Below are 12,819 nucleotides of genomic sequence, written 5' to 3' on the forward strand. Positions count from 1 at the left end.
GCCTGAGCGGGGCAAACATATGGTCACATAACCCACAGTGACACTACCCATTTTTGGAGGTAGGATGTGCTCTTGCTCTCACCCTTTCAAAAGTATCATTCAGTCTTTAGTCATGACAACAAATTAATTAACTTTTAGCACTTCACTGCCTCTGCATTTCTGAGCTGTAGCCCTTTGTCTGCAATGCAGACAACAATGAAGACAATGCGGCAGCCAGGAGACAGCCACAAAAACATTCAGCTCAGAGGCTTGTTAAGTGCAGAGATGTGGAAATGTATCCTCCCACAAAGCACAAGACCACACGTATGGCTACTAAAACCAAAATCTGTAGTGAAACTTTATTGAAGCAGAGGGCATGTCAGTAGGGGAGCTTCAGTCCCAAGCATTTCTCTGTGATTTGATTTTCCTTTTGTCTTAGCCCTTGCTGGAAAGAATAAAAATCCAAATTAAAAGGCTCTTGTTAGTGAAGTAGGGAGCTAGCAGACTGTACAGATGAAGTGCTCATCAGTATTGGGAAGGAGGGGAGAAGAGTCTGTAACTGTCTAACATGCACAGTAAACATAAATACGTGAGGTTTATGCTAAGAACATTTCTGCTTCTGTGCAGTTATCTCTTACTGCCAGAATAGCCCTGAGGATTAAGATGGTTTATTGGGATCAAATGCCTTACAGATTATTATACTGCTGACTGTTTACTCGTTCACATTAGAATACAAAGCTACGCTTATATCCCCGTATGTGCATCTCTCAATCACAAATTCTTTTCCATTCCATAAATGGGTCAATCCAGGTTCCCAGACCATCCTATTTTCCATATCCAAGATAAATCTCCAAAGACATTGTGATACGCCTTTGTAGCTAGGCTATCCCTTAAAAGCATTGTCAGCATTCAGATCTCAGCACTTGCTGCCAGTGAGTAACACAAAACTTTTGCTATAGGGTGTTTTTAGGCAATGAATGGCTGAATCATCTCATGGTTAAAGTAGCGGAGGGCTGGGAGGGAAGGAAATCTGGAGTCTTAGCCTAGAACATACTTTGCTGCAGGAATGTCAACTGTGCTTTTTAGAGGTATGATATTTTTTGAGGCAATTTAGCACAGATTTTTTCTTTTACTTGTCTGGTGTATAAAATAGGTGCCTCTAACTAAGAGGATGAGGAAAAAATACAAGCCAGCCTCTTGCTATCAGCAGTTAAATTTCCCTTTACAACAGAGCTGAGGTTCTGCAATCTCAACTGCCCTCAGCATCACAATATCTATATGTTCTTCCTGAGCCTGCTGTGCAAAGCCTAACATCTCCCACAACTAGATACCTTACAGAACCCAGTCTGATACATGTGGTCTGAATTCAGATGAACTGCCACTGTTTTGTCCTGTCCTGTCACTGTAAAGAGCCTGACTCCATCTTCTCTACACCCTCTGTTATCTAGTCTTTACTCCTTGGATTGTTCTACAAGTCCTCTCACAGCTATTTTAGTGGCCTCAAAGAAATTTGCCTTGTAACTTTATGGGGTTTTTTTGTGTTCTTTGCTCCACAGTAGGTTTGTTACAAAATGAGGGATAGAAAACATCTCCCTCTGTGCAGTAGGCAGTATAGTGATTCAAGTGTTGGGAGTCTGGTTTTGTATGTATCCTTCAAGAGAGATGACAGCATTCTGCTAAATCATAAGCTAATCTTTGCAGGGTCTGCTTTGGTGCTTCAGTTTTTTATCTAGAAATCAGGACACTTGTGTTGAAATTAACTTAAATAACTCAAGAATCTTAAGTTTGTATAAGTCAACAAAAACAGGAAGAAAGAGAACACCTAATTCCTGCCTGAAGCCAAGGAAATACCTTGTCCCTGCCTGAAGCCATGGTGCCCAAGTAAAAGGGCAACGACCCATATTGCAGGCTATATAAACTGATCTGCCTTGACACACCTCACTCCAGCACCTCGGTACCTGTTTAACATAACAGCCCTATGAATGTTGGCATGAGCTGTCCATCTGCATCTCCATATTAGATATAGGCAAGGGTTCAGGGTAATGACTAAATCCAGTCTAATGTGCTTCAGGTGCTAGAAAAACACAAGCTATTCTTACAAGTTTTGCATGATATCAAACATGAGCTAAGAAACCAACAAGGTTCCAGACAGCAAAAGCCTTGCAGGTGGGCTCATAAGAACAGGTTGAAATAGTGGCCTTTTACTCCAGACATCTTCCAAAGTAAATTTGGTGTGAAGCTTTTCTGAGTAGTACCTGACAGTGTGATGCAGAAAAGTAGGAAGTCTTCCAAGTACCTGAGGTGATTAGGGAAACAATGTAATTTGTATAAAAATAATTTAGTCATGGTACTGAGTGAAATAGTTCTGCAGTTAACAAATGTGCCTTCAGAATGTTAATAGATGTTTTTGTCTGGATCTCTAGTCTTACAGCTCAGCCAAAGACAGTGCCATAATAGAGGTGTCTAGGGGGAAGAGGATGGGTTTGTTTCTTTTGTTTGATTTCAAGTATAGATACTACAGCTAGAATTGACACATAACACTAACACTAGATTTCTCTGGGCTGGTGATAGGATGAGGGGCATCAGATCCACCTGGAACAAACTTTTGTAGTCAAGTGCAACCACAGCTCTCTGTTTCAGGGTTGCTCAGCCTTGCCAGATTATTAGTATTCATCTAATTTAAATCATATGTTTCTCTTGCACTTCATAGAGAGGGAACTGGGACCCATACACAGTGCCATCTTGTCTGCCCGGAGCATAGTACCTATCTGTGTAATGTCTAGCAAAAACACTGCTTAGCAACAGGAGTTTCCACAGCCCAGTTTTATGTTGGGCTGGTGTGACTTGCACCGAGACATTCAGGAGTGCTAATTTGCATCAGAAGATATTAATGTCCAGTCCAAGAAGAACAACATTTTGTGTTGGTTTACTTATTAGAATAGAGTAGCAGAAAGAAATAGGAAAGAAGAGCTTCTGGGTTCTGGGGAGAGGGGGAGGGTTTGTGGTAAAAAGGGCTAAGTGTGAGATGGCTGCTGAAATGTGACTGTTAATAATGAAGAAGTTGAAGGGTAAGAATAGTAAAACTATGTTAAAATACATGACTGTGGAACAATGGATAGGGTTAAAAATTAGAGGACACTAAGATTTAGAGGGTGAAATGCAGCTGCTGCTCCCCTCATAGAACATGGATGACATGCCCCACAAAGGTTCACTAAACAATGATAAGCACCTGCTGCGGGGGATGGAATGGAGGAGGGGAGCAGTGTGGAAGCACCATGACCTCCATCCATAAACATTCGGCAGGGAGAGGAACTTTTTAGTTCAAAGACACTTTTTAGTTCACAGTATCTGTCCACCAAGGGAAATAGATGCCAAAGATGACTACCCAATTAAAAACTTACGACTAAATTCACTCAAGCTCCCCCTAAACATAAAGAAATAGTATAAAAGTAAGTTGGGGACGGGGGAAATTTGAGGAAGATTCCACTGAATCTGCTGGAACCAGTTGACAGGCTGAACCTGTCTTCCCCTGCTATAGGGATGCTTATTGGGTAAGAACCATATTCTATGTGCATTAAATGCTGCTTTTAGAACTGTAGCTTGTGCTTGCTCTATAGTATATTAGTGGATTGCTTTGTATTAGAGCTTGTGTGTGTGCCTGCTTTGTAGTACTGGTATAAATATGTTTTTGCAGTGAGACACTATCACTGACAAACTACAAACCTTATTAACCTGTCACAATTTGTATTAACAGTGTTATTCTGTAAACTGTTAGAGTGATTTCTTTACAGGTGTTAGGAGTTGCTGGCAGCAGCTAACATGTTGGGAAGGCCCGCTGAGAAGTCTCCCTTATGCTGTTGGCTCGACCCCCCCCCAAAAAGGGCAATCAAATCCCCCTCCTATATTGTGAATCTGTTTGGTGAAGAATCCCCTTAAGGGGTGCTGACAGTCTGGTCAGACGTAAGGGTTTCAGCTTCCTTAGGGCAGTGACAAACAAATAAATTACTAAGGATCAAGAAAATCTCCCCTCTCTAAGGGCTGGGCACCCCTCCCCTGTCTCATGAGACATGACAGTGGTCAAGAGAAATTGCACTAAGGTGCTAAAAATTTAATATAATTTGGGGAGGGGAGTGCTTTATTTAAATGAATTTTATGTCAGTGAATAGTATCAGAGTAAAACCTCCAGAGAACCAAATCTTCTGTTTACTCTTAATATGAACACAGCAGCATGGACTGCACTGGTTCCAGGTGCATCTCACCTTGCCCCCAGCCCACTCCCTGGGGTCAGTAGAAAGGGGATCATAACCTTCAATTGCCATAGCCCAGAGAGTCCTCATCAACTGCACTCAGGCTCCTACCCAAGCAGTCAACAAATGTTTGCAGGCATTATGTTTGTGACACAGGGCACTATCCACTGCAAGTTACACCTCACAAATAATTAATGGCTTATGGAGACTTTCTCAGTCCTCTTGGTTTAGGTTTGACTTTCACAAAGTCTTCTCTTACAGAATATTTTGATGAATAAATATTTTTCAGTAAGGTAACAGCTCTGTAAAAGTATCCTGCAAGTATCCAAGCAACTGCACATCAAATTGTCTAATCTCATGATCACAAGCCCACAGAAAGAGCAGGCTTTTCTAGTGTCTTTAGCAGAAACTGAACCCAGGTGCTCAAGTCTTGTTTTCTGTTTAGACATCTGCGGTAGCCATCTCAAACCTCACAAAATGGAAACCTCTTTAAACAGACAAGGTTGGTATCAGGCTTCAAATTTCAGTTTACAAACATGGATCAAATGAAGAAATTATAACAGTAGCAGTGAAGGTCTGCCATCAAAAAAAGAATGGATCCAGTTCATATAGTTGAGTCCCAAAAGTTATGATGTGGAGCATCATGTACAGGGACAAATCACAAAGATTAACATAATTCAGAGGAAGGCAGAGATTTAACCAGGTAGAGCCGTTCATCATAAAAGGTATACTCCATTTTAATACGTATAGACTGTTATTACTCCTGAATCCATCATCAAAGGATATGCAATCTCGTCTATATGACAGAACAAAAATTACTGAGAGAAAGGAATCATGAAATTATTGGTATTAAAAGATGTCTGAAAAGCTCCCAAGGTTTTGATAGGCTGAAACTGAAAGACAGATAAAATATATTTCAGAATCATTGACCATTAATTATTCAGCCTGCTTCAGAATTGTTTTACTAGGATTAGAGTGTACTGCAAATTCTAGAGTAGCCACTGGATTTACCTGCCACTTTGGTTCCAGTGTTTTATTAGACACTCATTGGTTTTAGGGATTAGGATGCAGCTGCAAGGCAATGATTCAATGCAAATTAAATAGCTCATGTCACAGTCATCAAAGTAGCACTGTTCAATGCAACATTAACTACTTGCAGCCATCATGTTAGATCATTTTAACAGAGACAGGTACCCTTTGCATCTTCACACATCTCTTTCATACTGGGGATCGTGAGGTGGGTCATACATGGCTCTTTTTAGCAGTCCCAACCCTTACCTGGCAATAGTGCACTGACAGAGGAGTTACGCTTCCCACGGGAGCAGAGGATGGAGCCACACCACCTCCTCCACTGCTGCCAAGGCTGCAGCCAGCACCATGGGAAAGCACAATCAGGCTTCAAGTTGGCAAGCCACCTGAAATGGCTCATTAACTAGGTCACTTCCTCTAACTGGTAATATAAAAAATATTAAATTATCATAACAGATGATGTATGCTTTCACATTAAAACTTTTTAAACTGGTTAACTTTGTTTTTACATTATAATATCACCAGATCCTAAGAATTATTCAAGATTAACAGTGCTAAAGCCTTGGAAAGCAAAAAAATTATTAAATTGCCATAGGAAACACTGTAGTTTTGCAGAATAAAGTAAGTTTAACATTTTTATTTCATTTCAGTTAATAAACTTGGACATGACCAAGACAGAGAAATAACACGTTGCAGAAATGAAAATTATATTTTTAAATATTTATCTATATAAACATATTTATATATATATTATATATTTATAGCTAATGATAAATGAAATTAAACTTCTCTCAAAGCCAAACGTTCCATAATTCTTATACTTTTAAATACTTGCATTAGCAAAAAGGTGTTGAAGAGATGTAAAATTTCTTCTTCTGATGAAACATTTCTCTGAACTTTTTTCTCCAGAATATGAGACTTACATACACATTTGTACACTGTATCCACTGGTTCATTATTTCAACTACTTAATATGCATTAATCTATTGGTTAAAACTTGTATTTTATACATCCTCCAAGAAACAGTGGTCATGTTAAACTTTCCAAAACTCAAGCAGAATTCACTAATGGCATATAAAGACCTTTGCAATCAAAACACATTCTTTATCTTGTTTACAAACATTTTGTGCACTGCAAGGTTTAATTGCCATCCTTGTTGCATTACTAAAAACCACGTTTCCTTCGCATATCAAGGCAAACCACTCTACACTTACATTCAAAATTCAAATTCTTTTATAATTGCTTTAGAATCTAACAGAGCTTTAGTAACAAAAATTATAATTGGTTTCAACAAAACTTATAATTGGTTTCTACCCTTTTTATTTTAAGAAGTCTTCTGTAAGAAGTTCATAAACAACAAACTCTGTACCGCCACACAGATGACTGTCTTGGAGTCTAGAGCCAGAAAGAATTAATGTCGTCACTTCTGCCTTATATGTGTGTGTGCTTATGTGAGCAAATAAACATAGTGTAGGTATATCTGTATATAAAATGTTGTACAATTTTCCCTTCTGCTGACACTTTTTTGCCCATCAGCTTGTGCAAAACTGGAACGGCTTCTCTAGAAAGGTCCTCATATGAAGACTTGCTGGAAACTCTCTTTGTGTCTGATTAGTCTGTCTTCAAGCTTAATAATCTGGTTTATATCCAATTTGAATGTGCTTGGTCTTAAGTCCTCTCTCTGCTAAATAAAAGGCCCTTTTGGTATCTGGTTTTTTCTCTTTGGGAAGATATTTATTCACTCTGTCCAAGCTTCCTCTAAAGCTTTTTTAATAATCCAAACATGCTGACTGTAGCTTTTTTGCTGCAGGATGTTTTCTCCTACTTGCAAACCAATTTGCAGCTTTTTTCTGTCCCTTTCCACAATTCAGTGTTAGGAAAAAATACTGGATATAAAGACTGAGTGCATAGGTCCACTGCCAGTCTCTTCAGTGCCTTGTCAGAAGATGAAACTGCACCCCCTACTCCAACTCATATTTCACTCTTCATATGTGAAAAGAACAAAAGCAGTAAAAAAAAGCCACTAAAATGTTCTCCCAGAGGCCTTTAAACATACATTTAATTGCCATGCCACATGCTTTCCCTGTGCTTTATAATGTAGGATAATAATGAAAATACAGAATATTAGCAATAGCCCTATCTCTTGCCCTCTTCCTAACAGCACTCTGCACATGAACTTCTTAATTTTGTTAGAGGATTTTGAACTACGTTCCGAGTGTTTTTCTAGAACATCATGTGATTCAGATGCTCTGTGCATCACTCTAGGCTAAATGTCTATTTTACAGTAATGTGTAATCTTAAGGAAAGGAATTTGATGGCAAAGGCAGATCTTCCCAATCCTATTTACCCATGGCTTCAGCTGAAGACAAGTGTTTACCCAAAGCAATTAGCCCTGCCACAGCCCAAAAGGTGGAGTGCTGAAAGCTAAATCACCAGCTTCAAATCCAGTTAAAGAAAAGTTTTCACTAACATTTATTTTTACCTGCTTTATTAAATGTGATGTAACATAACTATAATATTAACAACAGCCTTTGCTGTATATTTTTAAAGCATATTTATTGAAGCAATTAAAAGTACATTTAACCAGACAAGAAGCATGGGCCTCACCATTGCCATAGCAACACAAAAGAGCAATAAAAAGGTTGGAAGGCTCTCACTCTCAATAAATAGCATGAGACAGAAGGAATAAGCCAAAGGATTCACTCTCACCTCACACAAGTGAAAGTAAGGATAATTTGAGAAGGCGAGAAGGGAGAGAATACATTAGTTTGGGACATATATCTAGACTGAGATGCGTTTTCTTCATTCCTCACATTTACAAGCCCCAAAAGACTTTGTGTCAAGAAACAGAAAGGAGAATGTGGATTGCACCAGACTGAGAGTTGTCTCCAACAAACAGATAAGCTGCAGCTTTCCTGTCTCACGTTCCACCGCACAAATATCTGATTGCTCCTATTATGCCAATGCACCGAGTGTGTTGATGAGAGTTTGGGTTAAGACAGTGTCTGTTTTGAATTACAGTACTTTCAAGACTCGTTGTACATAGTTAATTCACTGTCAATTATTTCCAAACATATCATCTGCTCTTGGTCTATCTGTCCAGCCAAAATCTAAGGTCACAACTGCAGTAATGCTGCTTTTATTGTTCCTGTAAAGAACCAGGGTTTTTTTCTTAATTACTTGGTGTGTGTTCTTGTGAGGCACAAATATTGAGAAAATTTTACATGAGGTGAGTCAGAAAATTATAAACAAAAAAAGAAAGTACGAATTTTATACATAGTTTTCACATCTGTGTGATGTGAAGAGTTTTGAAGAGAAACTGGCAGCTGCCCGCAATTAGAAAAGCAGCTTAGGTTAGCTGTGCAGCATCATACCCGATGGGTCTACCACACTACAGCTATAGAAACTGCCACAAGGAGCAGGAAATCCAATTTCATTCCCTCCTCCCTCATTCTGAGATAAGAGTGTTTTGCTATTGCAGACTAAAGATTACAGATCACTTCCACATGCACACCCATGTCATACTTTTTTAACATTCTCATATGAGCATTGGAGATAAACACCATAGCAGTAGAGGTTAAAAACAGACTAAGGCCATTGCAAAACATCACCATGAAGGAACAGAAAAACAATAGCTGTAGCAAGAACAATTGAAACAGCTAAATTATTGAAAAGGTTTGGGGCTTGGAACACACTTTGAGCATCAATCAAATGCAGAATAGGCACAACTGATTCCAGTCATTTTCTTTTTCTTCATTTCTGACTTATTTGTACTAGGCCACTTTTTCATTTTGTCAGCAAGTTAGCACCCTACCACTACCTAGGAGCTCAGCACAGTTTACATCAATGCAAAGGGCAAATTAGACTTACCATCATCACCTTATATGGCCCCTCTCTCTTACCTTGCATTGCTGAGTTCCACAAAGTAGATCAGCAATTGTATTAAAGGCAATCTAGGGATGGACATTTTGGTTCATTGCTGCCAACAGTCCAATGATATTTGTCTTGCAGCTGTATCTTGTAGATATACACATATCTTGTAGATATTAATCTACACACAGATCCTCCACCACTTGACTGAGGCAGCAACTTAAATCAGGACACTGAAAATTCAAGATCATCCTAACTACCACAGTATTGCAGGTGAACATGTCTTTCAATCTCTATTATTCAATGCTCTAGGAGTCTCTGTATGGGAGTCATGAAATGAAAACTGGGTCAGTAGCCTCGTGTTAGGGTGATCATTATGCAAGTTGACAGTTAGGGTCCACTCCTTCTTCAAATCTTTATGTTTAAGGTTAGACTACTGAACTATCGCATGCCACCTAACATCAAACTATACTTCATCTTTGCAGAACATAATACGTGATAATAACTTAGACTAAAGCTGGGGTCTTAGATGTGTCCATTACTAAGTTCAACTGAACTTAAGTATGAATTTGATAGCCTATAAAAAGTGTATTTTCTATGTAAAAATTATAAAGAATTATAAAGAAGACAAATCCGCATATCTATCATCAAATACATAAACTCTGTCACCATTTTAGAAGTCTGAACAAGTTGAAAAACAAAAGGGAAAATGATGTTTCACAAATAATTTGCTGTCTGAGGGAAAACTAATGAATAATTTACTTGACAAACATGATCACATAATAGAAAACATAATCATAAATCTTCTTAATTGATGGGAAAAATAATTGAATAAATTCTGCAAAAAGAATGTGACAAATTAAAATTAAACTCCCTGGTCTGGTTTAAAGTTTTGTTAGGGAAGAATATTATAGCAGCAAATTAAACAATCTAGGGTAAGGACCCCAAAATATAAAATCACATTTCCTTTTTACCCCTTTTGTTATTGCTAGGACAATGAGGTGTTCACTGTTTCGCTGACATTGCACAGATTTGGTAGTCATAAGGCATTAATAGGTTTTGCTTTCATAAAGTGCTGTGAGATAAACCCCTTCAGTCACCCTTCCAGTTGTCTAGCAGGAGCAAGCTCTCACCTTCCAGCTCTGCAGTGCCTCCACCTCTTCTTCTAGCTTGAACTGTGTGCTGTCGGGGTTTGGTCATGCTGCTAGAGGCAGTCATTTCAATATACTTGGTCAAGTGGCCAAGGAAGTGAATGTTTCTGACTTGGCTGGGCCACTGGGTCTACTCTGCAGCACTTCTTACCTAGTTTGAGAGCCAGGTGGCCACAGGGAGGTGATGAGTGGTTTTACAGCCTGACTATTTTTCCTTGGGTGCTCTTCTGTAGAAATCTTTTATGTTTTATGTTAAAAAATAGGGCAGACACACAAGACTACTAAGGCTTTGAGATCTGCCTTGCCTCTGTTCCCTGGTCCTCTCAATGATATCTTGGTCACTGATATGCTAGAAAAGCTTTTTGTTTTCATTAGGTGTCTGCATACTTCCTCCCTCCCTATTCTTACCTCTCCCATCTCCCTTCCCTGAGTGCACCTAGGGAGCATGTTCTCTTTGCAGGACTAAAGGTACTGTGTGCCTTTGCTTCTTACAGCAGATCCCACAAGAGACAGCAAGACAGGGTCAGCACCAATCTCATCTGCACCCAAGGTCCAAAGGCATGTAACATTCAGTGTAGTGCTATGCATGAAAAGGCTAGATGCAGTAGATATTGCCACTCACAGGCTGTGATGACACTTTTCAGTGAAGTGATTTGCAAAGACCAAGTTTCAACTCAGAATGAATGCAAATTTCCAATGGAACAACATACTCTGCCTCATGGAGCAGGAAGGCTTTGAATTTTACATTGATTCAGGGTTATGTCTGGCTTCCAGCAACACTGCTTTATGCTTCAGGATAGTTTAGGTCCCCCTAACACTGAACTCTCTGCATTAACCCGGGGCAACTGAAGCTGGGAAAGATGGGTGATTCTTGCCAGTTCCTGGGAAATAACTAGTCTGAGCTCTGCTTCACCAGTCTTCAGGTGGGTAGAGGTGGAATAGACTTTGCTTTGTTAGCCCCTTCTTTTCTGTTGCATCTCAATTCACCTAGGTATTTATGAAGTCTTGTCTTGTTTGGCTGGGAATATGTGAAGAAATGCAAAAGATCTGAAGCAGTGCCAGCAACAATTGTATTTTATAGGAAAAGTGTCCTCAGCTTTGCAGAGTATACTTGTCCATCAGTTTGCTTTTGATGCACTCACAGACACCCCCCCATAGAACATATGATTCCATAGCCTTTATTCTTTGTTACTGCTGTAGGTAAATAATAATAAATTTTTTATTTGTGGAAGGATATATTTATCTGCAATGGACTGTTATGGTTTCAAATGATCTATTAATTTCTATTGGATAAGGCACAGCATCAGCATATATGTGCTCTATTAAACAACTCTTTCTCTCGTTTCATATTTCTCATTTAATTAATAATCTAATTTCTCAGTTTGCTGACACTATTTTTCAGTAACCTCTATTCAAAATCACATCCAGTATCTATTTTGTCCTATTTTGCACACACTAAAAGAATGCCCCTTAGAGTATGTCTAGATCCTTTCTGATTGCTGTTTCCCAGCCTAAAATTTTTGAGGGGCTGAAAGAGGGAAGCAAGAGGGGTTTAATCCATGTAGAAGAGACTGTTTTATCTGTACCCTTTGGAGTGTATTACACATTGTATGACCCAAGGAAGTGCATGCTCTGAGAGACAGAAATCACACACAGGTCAAACAGAGGACACAAACACAATACTTCGTGGTGCTCTGCACCTGCTGAGTTTAAGGCAATACAGGGAGGTTTCAAAAGTATTCTGGCACTGATAAATACAGCAGTAAAATTCTCAGACGTCTCATAAGGAGAAAAGTTGGGAGAAGTCTCATCACTTAGAAAATCTTAATCTCTGAATGTCTCAGTTACCAACTAATAAAACAGGATACCCCTGCTTGATTATCACTTCTTGATGGTAACAGAAGTTTTATTACTAATTTCAAAGAGAGGAGGATTAGAGCCATGTTAGATGAAATTAATCTCATTTTAGTTACATAATTAGAGATGCCAGGCTTCGGTAGCTTTTACTGATCTTGCACTCAGCAGCTAGATAACTGGAATCTCTACGTATTAGGCCCCAGGTCAGAAAATCACCCTCTACATGTAAGCATGTACTGCATTCCATTCCTTAATTATAATTACTTACATGTTGAAAGTTTGCCACATGCTAAAATTCCAGTCTTGGGACTTTTTCTCCTGGGTCAGCCTACACATCAGTGTTGGATTATTCTCACCTCTATAAGATGTGGTGCATTGTAAATGTGTCATCTTGTTTCTCATTTTCAAAAGATTTTGCCCCTAGTGGTTTGTGTTAAACTAACAGTAATTACTGTATGATGTTTCAGCCACCAGAAAGCATGTGAAAGCATCCAAGTCTGTTTAGATGCTTTTCCCTCTCCAAGTTCCAGTGAGCCAAGAGACTATTTGTCCTGGCTGGAAACTTTCACATCTCTTGTAAACCTGATGTAAACCCAGCATTCTGAACATTTTTAAAAGTACATAGAGTATATTGTGCTCAAAATGGAGGCACTGCAAGATGTTAGGCAATCAGCGGCTGAGGAGCA

This window comes from Pseudopipra pipra, chromosome 6 (assembly GCF_036250125.1).
Source record: "Pseudopipra pipra isolate bDixPip1 chromosome 6, bDixPip1.hap1, whole genome shotgun sequence".
NCBI classification, from domain to species: Eukaryota; Metazoa; Chordata; class Aves; order Passeriformes; family Pipridae; genus Pseudopipra; species Pseudopipra pipra.